This window comes from Porites lutea, chromosome 2, assembly GCF_958299795.1.
Source record: "Porites lutea chromosome 2, jaPorLute2.1, whole genome shotgun sequence".
NCBI lineage: Eukaryota > Metazoa > Cnidaria > Anthozoa > Scleractinia > Poritidae > Porites > Porites lutea.
In genome coordinates, this window is record NC_133202.1 from 11,763,973 (window position 1) to 11,784,225 (window position 20,253).

Here is a 20,253-nt window from a genome sequence, read left to right on the forward strand (position 1 = left end):
TTCTCGAGTTCGCCAAAATCGAGGAAAAGAAAGGAAGACTGCTGACAGGGTGGGGCTAAAGGTATTCGCTGGCAACTGCTGACAGGTTGGGGGTAAAGTTATTGGCTGGCAACTGCTGACAGGGTGGAGATAAAGGTATTCGCTGGCAACTGCTGATAGGGTGGGGGTAAAGGTATTTGCTGGCAACTGCTGACAGGTTGGGGGTAAAGGTATTTGCTGGCAACTGCTGATAGGGCGGAGGTAAAGGTATTTGCTGGCAACTGCTGACAGGGTGGAGATAAAGGTATTCGCTGGCAACTGCTGATAGGGTGGGGGTAAAGGTATTTGCTGGCAACTGCTGACAGGTTGGGAGTAAAGGTATTCGCTGGCAACTGCTGATAGGGTGGGGGTAAAGGTATTGGCTGGCAACTGCTGACAGGGTGGAGATAAAGGTATTCGCTGGCAACTGCTGATAGGGTGGGGGTAAAGGTATTTGCTGGCAACTGCTGACAGGTTGGGGGTAAAGGTATTTGCTGGCAACTGCTGATAGGGCGGAGGTAAAGGTATTTGCTGGCAACTGCTGACAGGGTGGAGATAAAGGTATTCGCTGGCAACTGCTGATAGGGTGGGGGTAAAGGTATTTGCTGGCAACTGCTGACAGGTTGGGAGTAAAGGTATTTGCTGGCAACCGCTGACAGGTTGGGGGTAAAGGTATTTGCTGGCAACTGCTGACAGGTTAGGAGTAAGAGTATTCACTGGACGCGGCTGACAGGGTGGGGGTAAGGCTATTCGCTGGCAACTGCTGACAGGGTCGGGGTAAACGGTGCATTAACCTGTAGAGGGCGGCATTTTTGATGTCATTTCCTCGTTAAACAAAAAATTCTTCCAAATTTGGTCATAAGTAACTGGTTATGGTGAATTATGCGTGCGCTTTTAGCCAATCAGTTTTGTCGAAATATTTTGAATGAATAAGTTGGAATAAGCGCGATAAAGTTTGAAGTAGCCCAAACTCACTGTTTAAGTGACGTTTTTGAAGCTGTCACCCTTGTTGTTGCTTAAGCTCCCTATTAATATTGCCAGGAACTCACTGCAAACAGCCTTCTGCCATTGATGTTGACGCTATGTAACTCTTCAAATTTGAGCGAAAAGCCTTTCCAGTCTTGGGATGAACTTGGAATTTCCTAGACACCAAAACCACCTGAAAAGCCACACAGAAAAGAGTTTGTTTCCTACGAAAGAAGCTGGGGCGCCGGCAAGGGTCATGCTCATAGTAGCCGAGGAGATCCCTGGTCCCCGTCACAAAGTGACAGCCCTGCACTGTATTATACCAATACTTCAGGGATAACAAATTTTTAATAGACAAAGTATATTTGGAATATTATTTACCAGTTGCTTATTTCCAAGTTCTACTTCTTCTTCACCAAAAACATCAAACTTGACCTGTTAAATGTATCAGACTTAAGAGTGAATACATAGCCTGCTAGCCGGCAAGCTCTTGAGGGGCGAGGAAGGAGTCGGGAGAGAATGAGAGCCAGCGCTTGCTTTTTTCTTTGCCTATGGCCACCCCACAAGGGCTTGCTCACAGGACAGCTAGTTAAAACAAAAATATAACTGTTGTTGCATTAAAAAGGTTAAATACATGTACAGCACCATTACATACCAAAAACATGTAAGAAGAAGTCAACAAAATCAGAGGAAACCATGCCGACAAGTAAAGTAAATCTTGCTTAATGCAAAAACAAACAATAAATTAAGTAACTAGAAAAAATGTACCTTATTTTCAAGCTTCTCAATCTGCTCTCTTAGTCTATCAACCTCTACGGACAAACCATGTCTCAATGCCTGCTGAGATGCTCTACATGAATAGAATGATGTACATGTATTCATTAGTTAAGAAAAAAAATGAACGCATTAATTAACTAATACATGAAGATAAAGATGTGAAAGTGAATATGATTGTTAATGTTGAATAAAAACCTACGAGGCTAAAAATCCCAGTACCTCTAGTTATTCTAGGGCCAGCTGGCCCCATAATTTTTTTCTGAAACTCGAGAACTGTAGTCACCCAAGTCACTCAAGACACCCATCATGTCAGGCTAGTCACCCTAGTACCCGTAGTCAACCTAGTCATCCTTGTCACCCTAGTCACGAAAGTCACCCTAGTCACGAAAGTCACTCTAGTCACCATAGTCACCCTTGTCACCCTTGTCACCCTAATCACCCTAGTCACCCAAGCCATTCTACTCACCCTAGTCACCCTAGTCATCCTAGTCAACCAAGTCAAGCTAGTCACTCAAGTCACCTGAGTCACCCTAGTGACCCTAGTCATCCTAGTCACCCAAGTCACCCTAGTCACTTTAGTCATCCTGATCACCCTTGTCACCCTAGTCACCCAGGGTTTTAGGTAGCATTTGGAAGTACTGAATGCAGTGGTTCAGCTGGCGGACATGCACCGCTCGCAAACTTTGGGTGACAGAGGCAAGAATTCCTATGGGGGTCCAAGCGCATGCCCCCCAGGAAATTTGTAAAATTAGACTCTCTAAGATGCAGCTTTCTGCATTCCCTGAACCGCAATTGGGTAACTGGAATTATGACGGGAATCATCTCTTTTCTTTTCAATCGTATGCATTACATATCTAAGTGAGTAAAAACAGGGTCAAGTCTTTCATTGCTTAATAAATGGAAAGGTGACCAGTGTGACAAGGGTGACCAGGATGACTAGCATGACTTAGGTGACTAGGGTGACTAGCACGGTGACAAGGATGACTAGGGTAACTTGGGTGACTAAGATGACTAAGGTGACTTGGGTGACTAAGGTGACTAGGGTGACTGGAATGACTAGGGTGAGTAGGATGACTAGGATGACTAGGATGACTAGGATGACTAGCTAGGGTGACTAGGATGACAAGGATGACTTAAGTGACTAAGGTGACTAGGGTGAGAAGGGTTACTTGGGTGACTAGGGTGACTAGTATGACTAGGGTGATTTGGGTGACTATTGTGTCTATGGTGACTAGGGTGACTTGTTTGGCAAGGATGACTAGGGTGACTAGGATGACCTGGGTGACTAGGTTGACTAGGATCACTAGGGTGACTAGGATGACTAGGATGACCTGGGTGACTAGAATGAATAGGGTGACTTGGGTGACTGGAGTGACTAGGATGACTTGGGTGACTAAGTTGACCAAGATGACTAAAGGGTGACTAAGGTGACTTGGATGACTTGGGTGACTATGGTGACTAGGGTGACTTGTTTGGCAAGGATGACTAGGGTGACTTGTTTGGCAAGGATGACTAGGGTGACTAGGATGACTTGGGCGACTAGGGTGACTAGGGTGACTAGGATGACTAGGGTGACTAGGATGACTAGGGTGACTTGGGTGCCTAGGGTGACTAGGACGACTAGGTTGACTAGGATGACTTGGGTGACTAGGATGACTAAGGTGACTAAGGTGACTAGGGTGCCTAGGATGACTAGGGTGACTAGGATGACTTGGGTGACTAGGATGACTTGGGTGACTAGAATTGGTAGGGTGACTAGGGTGACTAGGATGACTATAGGACAACTTCGGTGACTAGGATGACTAGGGTGACTAGGGTTCCTAGGATGACTATAGGACAACTTCGGTGACTAGGGTGACTAGGGTGACTAGGATGACTTGGGTGACTAGGGTGACTAGGATCACTAGGGTGACTAGGGTGACTAGGATGACTTGGGTGACTAGAATTGGTAGGGTGACTAGGGTGACTAGGATGACTAAGGTGACTAGGGTGACTTGGGTGACTAGGATGACTTGGGTGACTAGGGTGACTAGGGTGACTTGGGTGACAAGGATGACTTGGGTGACTAGGGTGACTACAATGATTTGGGTGACTAGGGTGACTACGATGACTAGGATCACTAGGGTGACTATCGTGACTAGGGTGACTAGGATGACTTGGGTGACTAGGGTGACTAGGATGACTTGGGTGACTAGGGTGACTAGGATGACTTAGGTGACTAGGGTGACTAAGGTGAGATGGGTGACTAGGATGACTAGGATGACTAGGATGACTTGGGTGACTGGGGTGACTAGGATGACTAGGGTGACTAGGATGACTTGGAGGACTAGGATGACTTGGGTTACTAGGATTGGTAAGGTGACTTGGGTGACTAGGGTGACTAGGATGACTAGGATGACTAGGATGACTTGGGTGACTAGGATGACTTGGGTGACTAGGGTGACTAGGATGACTAGGATGACTTGGGTGTCTTGGGTGACTAGGATGACTTGGGTGACTAGGGTGACTAGGATGACTAGGGTTACTAGGATGACTAGGGTGACTTGGGTTAGGGTGACTCAGGTGACTAGGGTGACTAGGATGACTAGGATCACTAGGGTGACTAGGATGACTTGGGTGACTAGGATGACTTGGGTGACTAGGATGACTTGGGTCCCTAGGATGACTAGGGTGACTTGGGTGACTAGGATGACTAGGGTGACTAGGATGTCTTGGGTGACTACAACAACACCAAATACTTTATTTGCATGACCATAAAGGAATTACAGTATTGCAAAAGCTATTAGTCTAAATTTAAGTACTAATTCACCTAATCAGTACATGCAAAACATTACAGTGTTCTCATTCATTCATTCATTGATATTAATTTGGTCCTTAATTCAAGCAAATGAAACTAATTGACAGTTAATTAAATAATCATAAGTATCCATAAGAAGAGATATTAAAGTATCGTGGGAAAGTGATTTGAAGTTAGGTATTTTAGCTTCTAGTTTGACTAGGATGACCTGGGTGACTAGGGTGACTAGGGTGACTAGGATGACTAGGATGACTAGGATGACTTGGGTGACTTAGGTGACTAAGGTGACCAGGGTGACAAGGGTTACTTGCATGACCAGGGTGACTATTATGACTAGGCTATGGTGACTAGGGTGACTTGTTTGGCAAGGATGACTAGGGTGACTAGGATGACCTGAGTGACTAGGGTGACTAGGATGACTACGTCGATTAGGGTTACTAGGATGACTTGAGTGACTAGGGTGACTAGGATGACTAGAGTGACCAGGGTGACAAGGGTTACTTGCATGACCAGGGTGACTATTATGACTAGGCTATGGTGACTAGGGTGACTTGTTTGGCAAAATGACTAGGGTGACTAGGATGACCTGGGTGACTTGGGTGACTTGAGTGACTAGGGTGACTAGGATGACTTGAGTGACTAGGGTGACTAGGATGACTAGGGTGAGTAGGGTGACTTGGGTGACTAGGGTGACTTGCACGACTTGGGTGACTTGGATGACTAGGATTACTAGGGTGACTAGGGGGACTAGGATGACTAGGTTGATTAGGGTGACTAGGATAACTTGAGTGACTAGGGTGACTAGGATGACTAGGATGACTAGGGTGAGTAGGGTGACTTGGATGAGTACGGTGACTAGGATGACTTGGGTGACTTGGATGACTAGGATTACTAGGATTACTAGGTTGCAAGCAGAGTGGACGTGGATATTATATTTTTTATTATTTAAAAAAATGGTGCCCAAGAGATGTCAGTTGTCCTTAATTTATGATATTATGTGAACTTTAGCTTTTACCTCATTTAAGAGAAACCTGGTAGTGAAGTTCCTAATGAAGGATTTGCCAGGGTACTCCTGAAAATAATAAGGTAGGGAAAAGCCATTAAATGTGAGTTAACGAAAAGTGAAACTAGATTTATGTAAGGCAAAAATTTCAAACAGCATTTCATATCTATCAGCAGTAGTCTTGTCATGAGATTCAGAAAGTTGAAAAGTGATTGTTGTGGTTTACAAGTGAACATGTACATGTATGCTTGTTATTATTGTAAAAAGGTTGTGGTTCAGAAAAGAAAGATTGTGTAATATTAATAAAATTGCTGGGAAGAAATATTTAAAATCTTCTGACTTTTTCTGTTAATACTGGTTCAGTTAAGTATATTTTCTATAATTAAAAACTGAATCATTGGATAATACAATTCTAGAGCTCTGATTTGCTTACAGCCAACATACAATGTCATACACATACATACATTTATTAATCCTTAAGTGAAAAACACTACACAGGATGTTAAAAGGTCAAATGGCACAGACAACAGGAGTACATTCAAATGCTACAAGAAAATGCACTCCTGCCATCTTGGAGTATCGCTGACCATGTAGCACGGTATATGATCCATTACACCATGCTCTCCAATGGTAACTGTATGCATTGCCTCAAAATTAACAACAAGCTGAAAATTGGTTAATTAACAAATAAAGTCAGGAAGAATTCTCGATATTTTGTGGGCGTTTTTAATGATACAATTATTCCGTTTGCACTTAATGGATATGAGATGATTATAGCCAGCTCGTATCCAAAGTGCACTCATGGAATAGTAACATTGTTAAATAAAGCCCACATCAAAAACTCTTACAATATTGTATACTATATAAGAAAATTAAATAAAAAAATATATACCTTTGCCGACTCCACAAGAGCATTGCTAACAGATCAGTTTATGCTTTTCAAATTAGTAAAGATAACAGAAAAAGGCTCCATCTCTTTCATGAAGTAATCTGCACAAATTAGACAATAATATTCAGGGCTCAGAAAAAAGTCTCGTCTGGTAGTCCAGGAAAGGTAGATTTTTTCACTTGGCAAGTAACTTTTAAAGCTCACTCGGCAAATGGGCAATGGTCCAGCCATTTAGTCATCCTCTAACAAAAGTCATCAACTAAGATGAGCAAGAAGTGGCTCTGGGTATTAAAGCAAAACATGAGATGCTGGCTAAAAGAAAAGTTGGAAATATCCATTAATTAGTCTTTTTCAAGCCCTAATAATCTATTACATTATCATTATTGTTACATAAAAAGATTTTTTTACTTTTCGTAATATTTATTAGAACTCCACAGTTAAGTTAAGGTCTAATATACTGTAAAATATTATATTAATTTTCTCTAAAGTATGATAAAGAGAAAAAAATTAATTAACTAACATGACATGGGTAAGTAATCGATGGTAGAAGTAAGAAATACATACCACACAGCTCAGAAGTATCTTATTCAGTGAAATACTGAAATAAAAGAGAATAAATAAAATTTGAAAGTAATCTCCTTATCAGGCAGTAACTGGTAAAATTTACTGCTTGAAGCAACACTTCTTACTGAAACCCCTTGAAGTGTTACTAAAATTAAATAAGTTGTTTCAAGAAATACGCCAATTGTGATCCAAGTCGTTCCTAACAAGAAAAGGAGGTAAAATTTTTATGGAAAAAAAGTATACACAGCTATTCTCTCTGACTAACAATTTTTTCATGGGCTTCTGTCCCAATTCTAGGCTTTGTCAACTAGAAGGAAAAGTTTGCGACTTCCGCGACTTGTGTTACTAAATTGACCCTTATGGCAAAGGCAGTGCTGCACTCATAAAATTCTTTGTTTTGAGGTGCTTAAAATACTTTAAGGTCAATTGGTTGACAGGATGCTAAAAAACAAAAGCCTTCATGAACGCAATGCCCCCCACCCTGCCAGAGGAGTATTTTAAGCCTCACCAGTCAGGAATGGTCCCTTAATTAACTGCTGAGCTAAAATTCAGGTAAAACACTGTTTGAGATTGGAAAAGACTACTATAAGAAAATTCAAATCAACTCAATCATTAAGCTTTCCTGGCATGCAATTTTCTAAGAAGCTTGATTTTTGAGCGGTCAATTTTGACAACCTCGTTCCCAGGGTTCTCTCCTACCCGCCCCCATGGGGGTGGGTAGGAGGGAACCCTGGGAACGAGGTTGCAATTTTGAATGCTCAAACTGTAAGTTGGTTTGAACTGGCATTGAAGCAAATCCTATTTCCTTCAAAAGTAGACAAAAAAATAATGTGTAAAGACATGCGAGTAAATATATTGTAATAAAGCAAGCAACATTTCATTGTCGAACAAATCTTCAGTGAAAATAGACATGTGCTCGTGGCTAGCCAGAAATAACTACTAAACTATTCGGTAACATAAAACGCTAAGGCATACTATAAGTTCATTGAGTTCTTGTGGTTTCTGAAATATTCCACATTTCATCACAAAATGTAATCAGAGCAAGGTCTAAATCAGTTCTCACTAGCTTGTTACACTGTGAGTGTTGTGTGGAATAAATTATGTGATCATCATTCCTGTGTATTCCTTATTGAGCACATTACATGGTGTCAGAAGTGCTGGGATGCGCGGCAAAATGGCTTCAAGCAATATACAGTGAGCCGCACAGCAGCCACTTGACTTTGACGGCATCGTCAGTGACAAGTATAAAAGATTCAAGGAGAACTGGAATCTCTTCAAGAAAACAGAACTTTGGGGAAAAACTATGGAAGAGAAATGCCCCCATTTTCTTTGTATTGAGAAAAGGGTCGAGAAGTGTACAAAACCTTACCCCGACCTCCAGAAACCACAGTAAGGGACAACAGAAGGATTTGGCATAGAACTACGGAAGAGCTCAAAACAGCTTTCCGAACATTACTGTAACCTGCAAAAGAACATCACCTATGAGCGACACTGGTTTAACATGCATAATCAAGCAGAAGAAGAGTCAGGCCGGGTTGTTCAAAGCATGGCTAAGAAAACCAAGGGTTAATGCAAAATTTCAATTTAGATATGAAAGCAAATCAGCTCTTCAGAATTATTCTTTTTGCAAACAACTTGATGATTTGATGCTCTAAAAAGAATTGAGAAAATTGTCCTGAAAAATGCTTTTGAACAAAAGAAAAAGAGACTTGGGATAAAATTTAACCCTGGGCCCGGTTCCTGAAAGGCCGATCAGCACTAATCTAGGATTAAGATTTTGTTCCACTTTTTGTATTTATACCTTCCAATGCATTGCTTATAGAAACATTTTGTGTAAATCATGACAGTGTCTCGGAGTAAAGGCTCAACAGTATTTTGTAAGCTTGAATTACATGCTCTTAGCAAGAAAACCGTGCTTAAAATTTCGCTTAATCCTGGGTTAAACTTAACCATCTTTCTAGGAACCAGGCCCTGGTTTAGGGCTAATCCGCCTTCGAACAACTGGGCCCTGCAGTGTGTATGTTACAGCACTCTGAAATCTGGCCTCAACTTGCGAGTTTGCTGAGCTCCTGGATGGTTTGATACGCAGGGCTGTGTTCTAGCAGAGCCCGGTGGCCCCTGGCGCCTAACTTTTGCCCTCGGGCGACCAGAAAATCTCAGATTTTTCATACCAATCACATGCACCCTAGATTTTACAGTTTCAGAGCACTGGGCTCCCTTCAATTTTCCTTAGAGCACAGCCTTGATACGTGATCGAATTTTTTGTGGAGTGAAGTCTCAAGGCCTCAGAGAACAACTTCTGCGTAAAAGACGACTGATGAAGGACATAATCACTTACGTCCAAAAAAATGGATCTTTCCACAGGTTCAGGTTTCTCTTCTGTTACTAGCAGCTAAATACAGGAATTGCACCGACCTGTGATTGGAAGATAAAAATAGTATGTCAGTGGCGATGACGTGACAATTCTTTACGTTAGCCGTTTCAAGAGTAATGGTTTTTACACGAAAAAGACATTCCACAGGAAAATACAATATAATATTAAATATTTCTCAAAGACAAACAGTGCAGTATTCTCTTGAAGTCGGCTGACTCGCTGAGAGTCAATGTCTTATCGAAGTTGAAGTTCAACTGTCGCAAATCGGATAACTTCACTGAGTGATTCTGAGATGAAACCTTTTGTCTGCATCCACATTGATCTTAGATTTTACCACTTACATATTGAAGAAAAGCCATAAACAGAGCTTCAATGTCCACGTACACCCGACTGAACCTCGGTGCGATTCCGGTAGGTACCTCATGTATGGGGACATATATTGTACCGCTTTTACCTAATTAACTTATAACTTCACTCTTTACCTTGTTACTCTGTTACCTTGTTACCTCGTTACTCTGTTACCTTGTTACCTTGTTACTCTGTTACCTTGTTACTCTGTTACCTTGTTACCTTGTTACCTTGTTACTCTGTGACCTTGTTACCTTAAGGTAACAAGGTCACAGAGTAACAAGGTAACAGTACTCTCTGACCTTGTTACCTTAAGGTAACAAGGTCACAGAGTAACAAGGTAACAAGGTAACAGAGTAACAAGGTAACAGAGTAACAAGGTAACAAGCTTGTTGCCTTGTTACTCTGTTACCTTGTTACCTTGTTACTCTGTTACCTTGTTACCTTGTTACCTTGCTAATCTGTTACCTTGTTACTCTGTTACCTTGTTACCTTGTTACTCTATTACCTTGTTACCTTGTTACTCTGTTATCTTGTTACTCTGTTACCTTGTTACTCTGTTACCTTCTTACTCTGTTACCTTGTTACCTTGTTACTCTGTTACTCTGTTACCTTGTTACTCTGTTACCTTGTTACTCTGTTACCTTGTTACCTTGTTGCCTTGTTACCTTGTTACTCTGTTACCTTGTTACCTTGTTACTCTGTTACCTTGTTACCTTGTTACTCTGTTACCTTGTTACCTTGTTACTCTGTTACCTTGTTACCTTGTTGCCTTGTTACCTTGTTACCTTGTTACTCTGTTACCTTTTTACCTTGTTACTCTGTTACCTTGTTACCTTGTTACTCTGTTACTATGTTACTCTTTTACCTTGTTACCTTGTTACCTTGTTACTCTGTTACCTTGTTACCTTGTCACCTTGTTACTCTGTTACTCTGTTACCTTGTTACCTTGTTACTCTGTTACCTTGTTACTACTTTTGTCCGTGATTGTAGCTGTTCTATCTGTTCTACATGTATCCATTTATTAATTACGGACAGTCCTCTCTTACCCAGCAGGGGAAAGCCCTTATTATACTCAATTGAACCCCCTATTACAAACACCCGTTATTAAGGTAAAGGAACATTTGTTTTCTCTTCATATCCGGTAACAGAAATTAACCTCACTTTTCAATCCATGGACCCATCAATCCAGTGCATACTGCCGGTGCCAGACCGTATTCAGAATTGAAATGAAGTTAGTGTCACATTTGATTAAATGGTGTCGTAAAGTAAAATCGGCAGAAAACCGGACCTCCAATAGAAAGATGAGCGATTTGTGCTTGTTCGTTCTTACTGCAAGGAATAACGGCTTTTTGAATGTTGGAGACGTTTGAATTGTATTTTCATTGCGGAAATTCCTGACGTAAATTAAAAGGCCTGCTGAATAGACAGGGATATAATTCCCTGTTACTACGTACGAAAAATGCCCATGAACCCCTGAGAGTCAACATGTTCGACCGTATAGAACGAAAGCGTACATTAAGTTGTTTTTTATATTAGATATACATCTCGAGCTAATAGGTATAATCTAGACAAATATTACATAAAATATCTTCTTTTCTTTTTGCCAATTGCTTTGTTACAGGCGAAGTGGAAAAACTGAGCCATGGTTTCTCATGGTACCAAAATCAAGGGGCATCAAGGAAAAGACCAGTTAAAGGTACAGTTACATATAGTGATTACATTCAGACAGACGGATTTATTAAAATGCAGACACTCGAAGAGAAAACTCTCATCCATACTTATTTTAAAAAAACTCTTCTTTTACGAAAAAATTCCTGAAGAAAATGCCCCGTTAATCCTCATACCTCCGCTAAACCTGTGATGAATGAATGCTTTGCTTGTTCTCGGAATAAGAGGCTTTAATTTATATACCTTGTCACAGTTTGGGAAGCCATCTTGACTAGCAGGTAACCGCGGCGTAGTTACTAAAACAAGGAATGACCTACAATGACCTACAATGATCTACAATGACCTACAATGACCTACAATGATCTACAATGACCTACAATGAGCTACTATAACCGAACGTGTAATCCCTGTAATGAGCTAAAATGAAGATTTTAGGAAAAAATAAAAAAAAAAGATCAGGGGACGTGTGTCGTAATTACTAAAACAAGGAATAACCTACAGTGACCTACAATGACCTACAATGATGTACAGTGATCTTCAATGATCTACGATGAGCTACTACGAGCTACAATGAGCTACTCCGAGCTAAAATGAGTTAAAATAAGCCCTACAATGGGCTACAAAATGATAGACAATGATGTTTGTCTTGTGTCACGCTTGGACGTGACACTAGGCTTATAGTATTAAATTGCCAAGCACATTTTGAAAAGGCAAAACAAAAATTGTACCTGATCTCAGGTAACTTGAGAAAGTTGAAAATAGATTATTGCAATCGCGTTTTTAGCGGTATAGCACTATTATACCCTGTATTGACGGAAGTCATGCAGTCACTCCCTTAGTATGGGCCGCTGAGCAGGATATGGATTTTACTACTTAGCGTTACAAACAGAGCATCCTGTTGGACCGAAAGCCATTTAAAGGGTCTTATGATGTCTTATACAGGCCAGGGTATTTGAAAAAAAAAAATGACAATTTTTCTTTTAAACAGGGTCAGAATTTGAAGGCCTCCTTTGTTCATCTCTTCCCTTACGTCCCTTGAAGATCCCCTTGGATCGACTGTTGGGGTGACTGTGTTTGTTCAATTTGTTTGAAAAAGAGACAAGACAAAATAAAACTAATGCGAAAGGTTGCAAGGGATGGTTTGGACAAAAGTCACAGTATCATCATACATGTATTATTACACTGTAAATTTATCTCCAAGCGTAATAATTAGAGATGCTGTCATCGTTAAATGGGCTCATGCAGTAGACTAAATGCGTTACGTTTACGCACACATGTCCCCTGATTTTTTTTTTTTGTCTTTTTCTAAAATCTTCATTTTAGCTCATTACAGGGATTACACGTTCGGTCACAGTAGCTCATTGTAGGTCATTGTAGCTCATTGTAGGTCATTATAGATCATTGTAGGTCATTGTAGATCATTGTAGGTCATTGTAGATCATTGTAGGTCATTGTAGGTCATTGTAGATCATTGTAGGTCATTGTAGGTCATTGTAGGTCATTCCTTGTTTTAGTAACTACGGTAACCGCGGTCTCCGGAGAGCACAGGTACAGCAGCCACAATTTGAATTATCCGTTGCTGGGTGACGTTAATTTAAAATTAATAGTTTTACAGAAATTATAAAACATTCTCATACAAACACTGTAATTTTTCAAACCGTTGCCTACTCGTCAAAACAGTTACAAGGGGCGAAGCTATCTTAAATATCTGTAGTTTCCTCAAACAGTGCTAAAGAAATGGTGAAAACAACGAGAACGATAAAAACAACAACAATAGGTCTAGTTAGCAAAAAAAAAAACAAAAAAAACGGTGCACGTGTAGCCTGTGTACAGACGTCCCCCCTCCCTCAGTTTCTGAGGGAGGGGGGACGTCTGTACACAGGCTATGCACGTGCAGCTCCCTTTTTGTAAATTTGTTTGAGAAACTTTCAGAAAATCTAGTCACACGTTTCAGTGACGAAATGTTGTATGTTTTCCTGTTTTTGTCACTGCCTCACACTTTCACCTTGGTGGCAGCTAACATTTCTCATTAATTAACTTAAATCTGACCCAACAATATTTCATTTTTCCAAATTCTTTTTTTTTCCTGCAATAAGGTACACGTGCAGCTGCTTCCTTTACCGCCACAACAACAGAAGACAAAGAAAAACAGGTAACTAAATTAGACAAAATCTTGAAATGTTGTGTGGTGCGCGCTTGGACTTATATTGTCCCAGATTCTCAAGATATTGAATTTGGCGGGAAATGCAAAATGCGCCAAAAAAAATCAAATTTGTACACAAATGTATGATAGGGAGACCGGAGCCCAACAATTTAGCGCCGACGTCCCGACGGTAAAAATTTGAGTTTTCATTTGTCGGGAATCATCGCCGACCAACGCAGAAATCTGGGAGGCGTCGGGAAAATAGAAACGCTGCAGATTTGTCCCCTTCCATCCCAGACGATCAGGGATTTCTACGATTTAAAGTTTTCATTAGTCGGCCAAATCTGGGACAGTCGGGAAACACTAAAATCTCCGATGGTCTGGGATTTTCCCGACATATGAAAATAAGTCTTTAATTAATGCAATCGATCGGCGGACAGCTAGAAGTGCGGAGTTTAATTCCGTCGGCCACGTTTGTAATCAGCCAAAAATATCAAAGACGTGAAGGGTCACTGCGAAACGCATGGCGTTGTGTCCATCTACGTGAAATATTGAAACAAACGTTTTCTCGCCAGTAAATTTCATGTTATTTTTTCCTCAGGCCCTTGATGAAGAGATTGGATTTATCGCTGAGGGTAAGAAACAGTTCAGTTATTTGTTTCTCATTGTTGAAAACATAAGGCCTGTTTACCCAAGCCAGCGGGTTAAAGTTAGCTCCGGTTTACAAGCCAATTTCACAGGTAGGGTTACCCTATCACCCGGGTCAACTTTACCAGCCTTGCTGACGTGTTTCGTCATGCGTGACATTCTTTGCAACGTGCACGATTTCAAATAAAACTTGAAGTTCTCTATAGAAAACACTTTAAAATCACGAAAAAACGGGTATATGTGATCATCGTATACAGAAAGTACCTTACGTTGTTCAGATGTTTATAATTTAGCTCAGAAATTGGATAATTCCCTGCAAATTGTCAAGATTAATGGTCACGCATGACGGGGGTAGGCGAGTTATTCCGAATAAAAAGCGTTAACAATGCAGGTAGGGTAACCCTCACACTTAGGTAGGGTTCGCCTAGCACTAGGGTAACCTTACGACCTACCTGCCTTGTAAACAAGTTGTGTTAAAACAAGAAGAAATGTGCGAGTGCTAGGGTAACCCCTTTGCTAGGGTAACCCTAGTACCTATGGAGCGGTATAGGGGTGAAAAATAACTCGTTGTCCTTTTCTCTGTCTTCTTCTCTACTTGTTCTGTACACAAGACAACATGACAAATCGGCAAGAGTACACAACAGGGAGACAAGATGACATGACAAATTGGCAAGACAACCGAACAATTACACAAGATGACATAGAAAATAGACATCGAGATATTTTTGGACCCCGATACCACTCCATGGCACCAGGGTCACACTCCCTCCTTGTAAACAGGGTCAAGAGTGAAAAGGGTGCTTTCATTTTGGTATAACTTCAGTTTCTAAAATGTCTAATTTTCAGCACCTTTTCAGGTGGGAATGAATAAAGTAAAGTTCAATGAATTATCTTTATATGAAAGCCTAACTCGACCGGGCTTGTAAAAATAAACTTATACGTTATAAATGGTTTAAAATTACACCATCATTTAGCTAATAAGAATATATTTGCCCTTTTTTCTATGGAAAAGGAATCAAAACGGCGAAAGAAGTTCACTCGGGTACGAAAGGACATGTGAACTTGAAGGAAAAAAAAAACTGTCGATAGTTCTCAAACTTGTCAATAACTTGCTAGTTGATGTTCTAAATTAGTGTTAAGCTGTGTTACGATGTAAGTAGCCTCGGTCATTAGTCCCGTTATCACCGCTTACTGATGAAATAAGAAGACAAAATGGTGTGAACGACAGTGAAATGCAAAGAGGAAGAGGATTGAATATATTCATAGTAGGCAACGACACCGGGTAGAAAAAGACCTTCAAGTCTCAGTCTTTGGTTTTTATTTTTGTAAGACAACAAAGGTTTTTAATGTCCAAATAAAACGTCTTCGAAGTCTTATTACTGTGATTACAGCAGCAATTTAGTATAGAAACTAAGGAAAATTAAAGATATCGAAAATTTGTCGTTTTTTAACAGTTACTGAATTATGTTTTTTCTTTTAATTTAATCAGTTGAAAAATAAAGATTAAAACAAAAATGGTTGTCATGACGGTCTCCTTGTTTTGGGTTGTATCCAATCCCATTATGGCTCTTGGTTGTATATTGAAGGTTTGAGAATTAGAGTAATTTCATGATTTAATGGACGGAATACAAAAAAAAAAGTACACAAGGGTAAATCTCCAGTAAGTGTAGAACTAACCCTTCCTAAGAATCAAAGGTGATTATATGCCCTGTAACGTTGTTAGTTTCTTAATTTATATTTCTTGTCACTAAGTACTAAGTCAAGACTTTACAAAACATGGAGGAAGAACTTATGAACTTGAACATGATAGGCTATGTCAATTTAAAGCCTTGTTTGTCGGCCTTTTATCATTGTTATCATTATCATCCGTAGATCATTAGAAAGTATTAAACAGGTTGTCCAGCAGCTGCATGAATTGTTAGTTCTTACTTTTATAACAAGCAGAGTAGCGTATTGCGATAGCCTATATATTATATAGTGTCCTTAATTCGCAAGTAATAAAAACGCTGCTGTCGCTAGTATAGGTCACCGACACAAATAGATTTTGATGGCGATACACATTCGCTCTTCCAACTTCACTGCCTGCGACTACCTATCAAGTCTATCACGGTATTCTTTGACGTATCTACACAACTTCTACCACTGTTCTAGTAATAGTCCCGCCCATCTTGCTAGTAAATTCTTCTCGCAATTTTAACTAAAAAGATTTAAAGAAAATTGCTTGGTGTGTGAAAAGATTGAGTAACAAATATGGCAATAATTGCAAAAATAACAAATTTAACAAAATTCTAGAAGAAAGGCCTAGACGGACTTCGAGAAGTCCGCAAATTTCGCAAAGATCGCAAAATTAACAAGAATTTTATTTGCTATATGAAAAGATGAAGACAATGAAGGGCCACGAGAAGGCCTCAAATTTTCCCATAAATCGAAAAAAAAAAGAATTTGTGAAATGAATTCACCTTCTTGGCCTTTTCTCTCTCTAAGTCTAGAATTTATTTAATTTTTTTATTCTTGCTATTTTTGCGATATTTCTTACCTTTTCAGTGTTTTTAGGTAGCAGGAAAAATCCTTGTTACTTTTGCGATTTTTTTCTAAGTCTAGAATTTTGTTTTATTGGTTTTTCTACTCATGCGATATTTGCAAGTGATTGTCTCACAGAATTTTCGGTGAATTATTTTCTTTGTGAAAATTGCGGAGAGAATTTGCTAACAAAATCGTTCCTGGACATATATATCGCATTTTTTTTTCTTTTACAGTTCTTTACGCACCGCCACGCCATACCATACAAACCGTCAAACAAGGCCGCGGGGGAAGTTAAACATTACCACAATCTGGTACTGACTGATCCCGACGTCCTAGGCATCTCAACAGCAAGTGCGCTTTAACTCTGACAAGTGTGCATGTGACGTATTACGTCTACACACATTCCTAGATATCTTGAGGTAACAGGTAACAAAGTAACAAGGTAACGAAGCAACAAGGTAACAGACTAACCAGGTAAAACGAAGGTAACAAGGAAACAGAGAAACAAGGTAACAGACTAACAGATAAACAAAGTAACGAGGTAACAAGGTAACAGAGTAACATGGTAACAGAGTAACAAGGTAACAGAGTAACAAGGTAACAGTGTAACAAGGTAACAAGGTAACAAGGTAACAAGGTAACAAGGTAGCAGAGTAACAAGCTAACAGAGCAACAAGATAACAGAGTAACAAGGTAACAAGGTAACAGAGTAACAAGGTAACAAGGTAACAGAGTAACAAGGTAACAGACAAAGGAAAAAATAACTGATTCCCATTTTTGGATATTTTAGGGAATTTAAAGAATACCCACAAAAATCCCAAATTTGGAAGAGTGAGACAAGTCCCAATCAGGGAACTTGATTGGGAATTCCCTGGTTGGGACTTGTCTCACTTTGCCAAATTTGGGATTTTTAAGGATATTCTTGAAATACCCTAAAATATCCCAAAATGGGAATCCGTTATTTTTTCCTGTGCACAGGAAAAAATAACTGATTCCCATTTTTGGATATTTTAGGGAATTTAAAGAATACCCACAAAAATCCCAAATTTGGAAGAGTGAGACAAGTCCCAATCAGGGAACTTGATTGGGAATTCCCTGGTTGGGACTTGTCTCACTTTGCCAAATTTGGGATTTTTAAGGATATTCTTGAAATACCCTAAAATATCCCAAAATGGGAATCCGTTATTTTTTCCTGTGAGAGTAACAAGGTAACAGAGTAACAAGGTAGCAGAGTAACAAGGTAACAGAGTAACAAGATAACAGAGTAACAAGGTAACAAGGTAACAAGGTAACAAGGTAACAGAGTAACACGGTAACAAGGTAACAAGGTAACAAGGTAACAAGGTAACAAGGTAACAGAGTAACAAGGTAACAAGGTAACAGAGTAACAACTTACCAAGGTAACAGAGTAACAAGGTAACAAGGTAACATAGTATCAAGGTAACAAGGTAACAGAGTAACAAGGTAACAAGGTAACAGAGTAGCACGGTAACAAGGTAACAAGGTAACAAGGTAACAAGGTAACAGAGTAACAAGGTAACAAGGTAACAAGGTGACAGAGTAACAAGGTAACAAGGTAACAGAGTAACAAGGTAACAGAGTAACAAGGTAACAAGGTAACAGAGTAACAAGGTAACAAGGTAACAAGGTAACAGAGTAACAAGGTAACAAGGTAACAAGGTAACAAAGTAACAGCGTAACAAGGTAACAAGATAACAAGGTAACAGAGTAACAAGGTAACAAGGTAACAAGGAAACAAGGAAACAGAGTTACTAGGAAACAAGGAAACAGAGCAACAAGTTAACAGAGAACAAAGCTTTAAGGCAACAAGGAACCAAGGAGGAAGAGTGAAGTTATAAGTTAATTAGGTAAAAGCGGTACAATATATGTCCCCATACATGAAGTACCTACCGCGATTCCTGCAGATACTGCTGTTCATACTAAATACAGGAATTGCACCGGACGCGTTCTCGTCCCCAGGGTCACTCTAAGTTGTAACCGCGACAAGACATCGATCCCTTTTCAATATAGTCTTGCGACAAAGGTCTGTATGAAAAAAATTAATACGGTTGTTGGAGGGCATGCAATGAATCATGCTAAAGTTTCTATTGGGACCACAAGATAGAGGTACCAGGGAATCACAGGGAACAACTGTGTAAGTGACATAACTTTTTATTTAACTTTGTAGCTAGTGTGCCGGGGGGGGGGGGGGGGGGGATTCCTATACAATAGGCACAGGGCGGCTCATTAGAAAATGTAGTGTACCAAAGACTTTCTTTGACCCCTCGAGGAGTCCACTTCAACACTGTTAGCAGTAAAGTATATGCATGGCTTTTGTAAATGGATATTTCTATATTTACTGACTTTCCACCCCCCAAAAAACATACCAATTAAGTGAGATCAAATTCTGTGTATTTCTATGCCTTTACTGAGATGAGACAACTTGATAAGTTAGAAGACAAGGAATCCCTGTAACTTTTATACAGGAGTTCCTCCCTCAAAAAGGCTAGTGTAATTTCTTTGGATTGTGTGGTTCCAGAAAATAAACATACCCACCAACCCCAAGGATCCTCATTGGATATTCTGAAGGGGAGGGGGGTTTGAAAGGCCAAGATTTTTAAAGAAAAGTATGAAATTAACCTGGAATTTCCCGAATGGTGGGGGCATCCCAAGGAAAATACCATCCTTGGAGGGAGTATGGATATTTCCTGGAACAACGCATTTATTGTTTGTTATTAATAATTTAAAGGAAAAATAACACAGTTTGTTTATATAAGTGTATATGTTGTGGTTCAATTTGATCCTTGGTTTAAATTTTAGTTTCCTTTGTTGTAAACTCATTATCATAGATTACCATACACAAAAACAAAGGAAAATATAAGCCAAGGACAAAATTGAACCACAACATACATATATTAAGCTTATGTATAAACTAGCCAACATATATATCTGTTACCTAGATAACATTTCGGCAATGAAATATAATGCTAAGAAAGTCAGACATTCATGCTCACAGCTTGAGGCTATATTTCACAGCCGGCAAAAAGTTGATTATCCCTGGTAGTAGTTTTGCAAAAAAAAAAAATTTAAAACAAATAGAAGATTTCAAATGTACAGAAAACAAATTAAACAGTTTTTGAGTTCATGAAACACTACATATGTGTGTACTGTCAACTAATAATGTCAAAGGCCACATAAGCCATGCATGACCTTTGTATAGTTACCCATCTTAAGAGGCCATATTGGGGTTTGGTCTTATAAGGCTTTGGCTATTCTTTTCTGAGAGTGGCTGTAAATTATTACAGGCTCAGAAAAAGGGACTGTCTAAACAATTTAATGAAAGGACTTGTTACATACTAGATAATATGTACTGCTGATTATCTTTGAGAAAATTATTTAAGGACAATTTTCAGGTTCGTATTTTTGCAGCTGAGATCTGTTATTGTAACTACAATCTAAAGTAAATTTGTCTAGGTCTCAGTAATAATTTGAGCAGTTTTCACTATACAGTGCTTACTTTTCTTTTGAACGC

At 39.7% G+C, this 20,253-nt stretch overlaps 1 protein-coding gene across 1 annotated transcript in view; it reads right to left on the bottom strand.

Moving 5' to 3' along the window:
• LOC140927743 (N-terminal EF-hand calcium-binding protein 1-like) overlaps positions 1–20,253 on the bottom strand; it is a 61,371-nt gene that overhangs the window by 1,742 nt on the left and 39,376 nt on the right. The gene's annotated exons all lie outside the window — the stretch shown is intronic.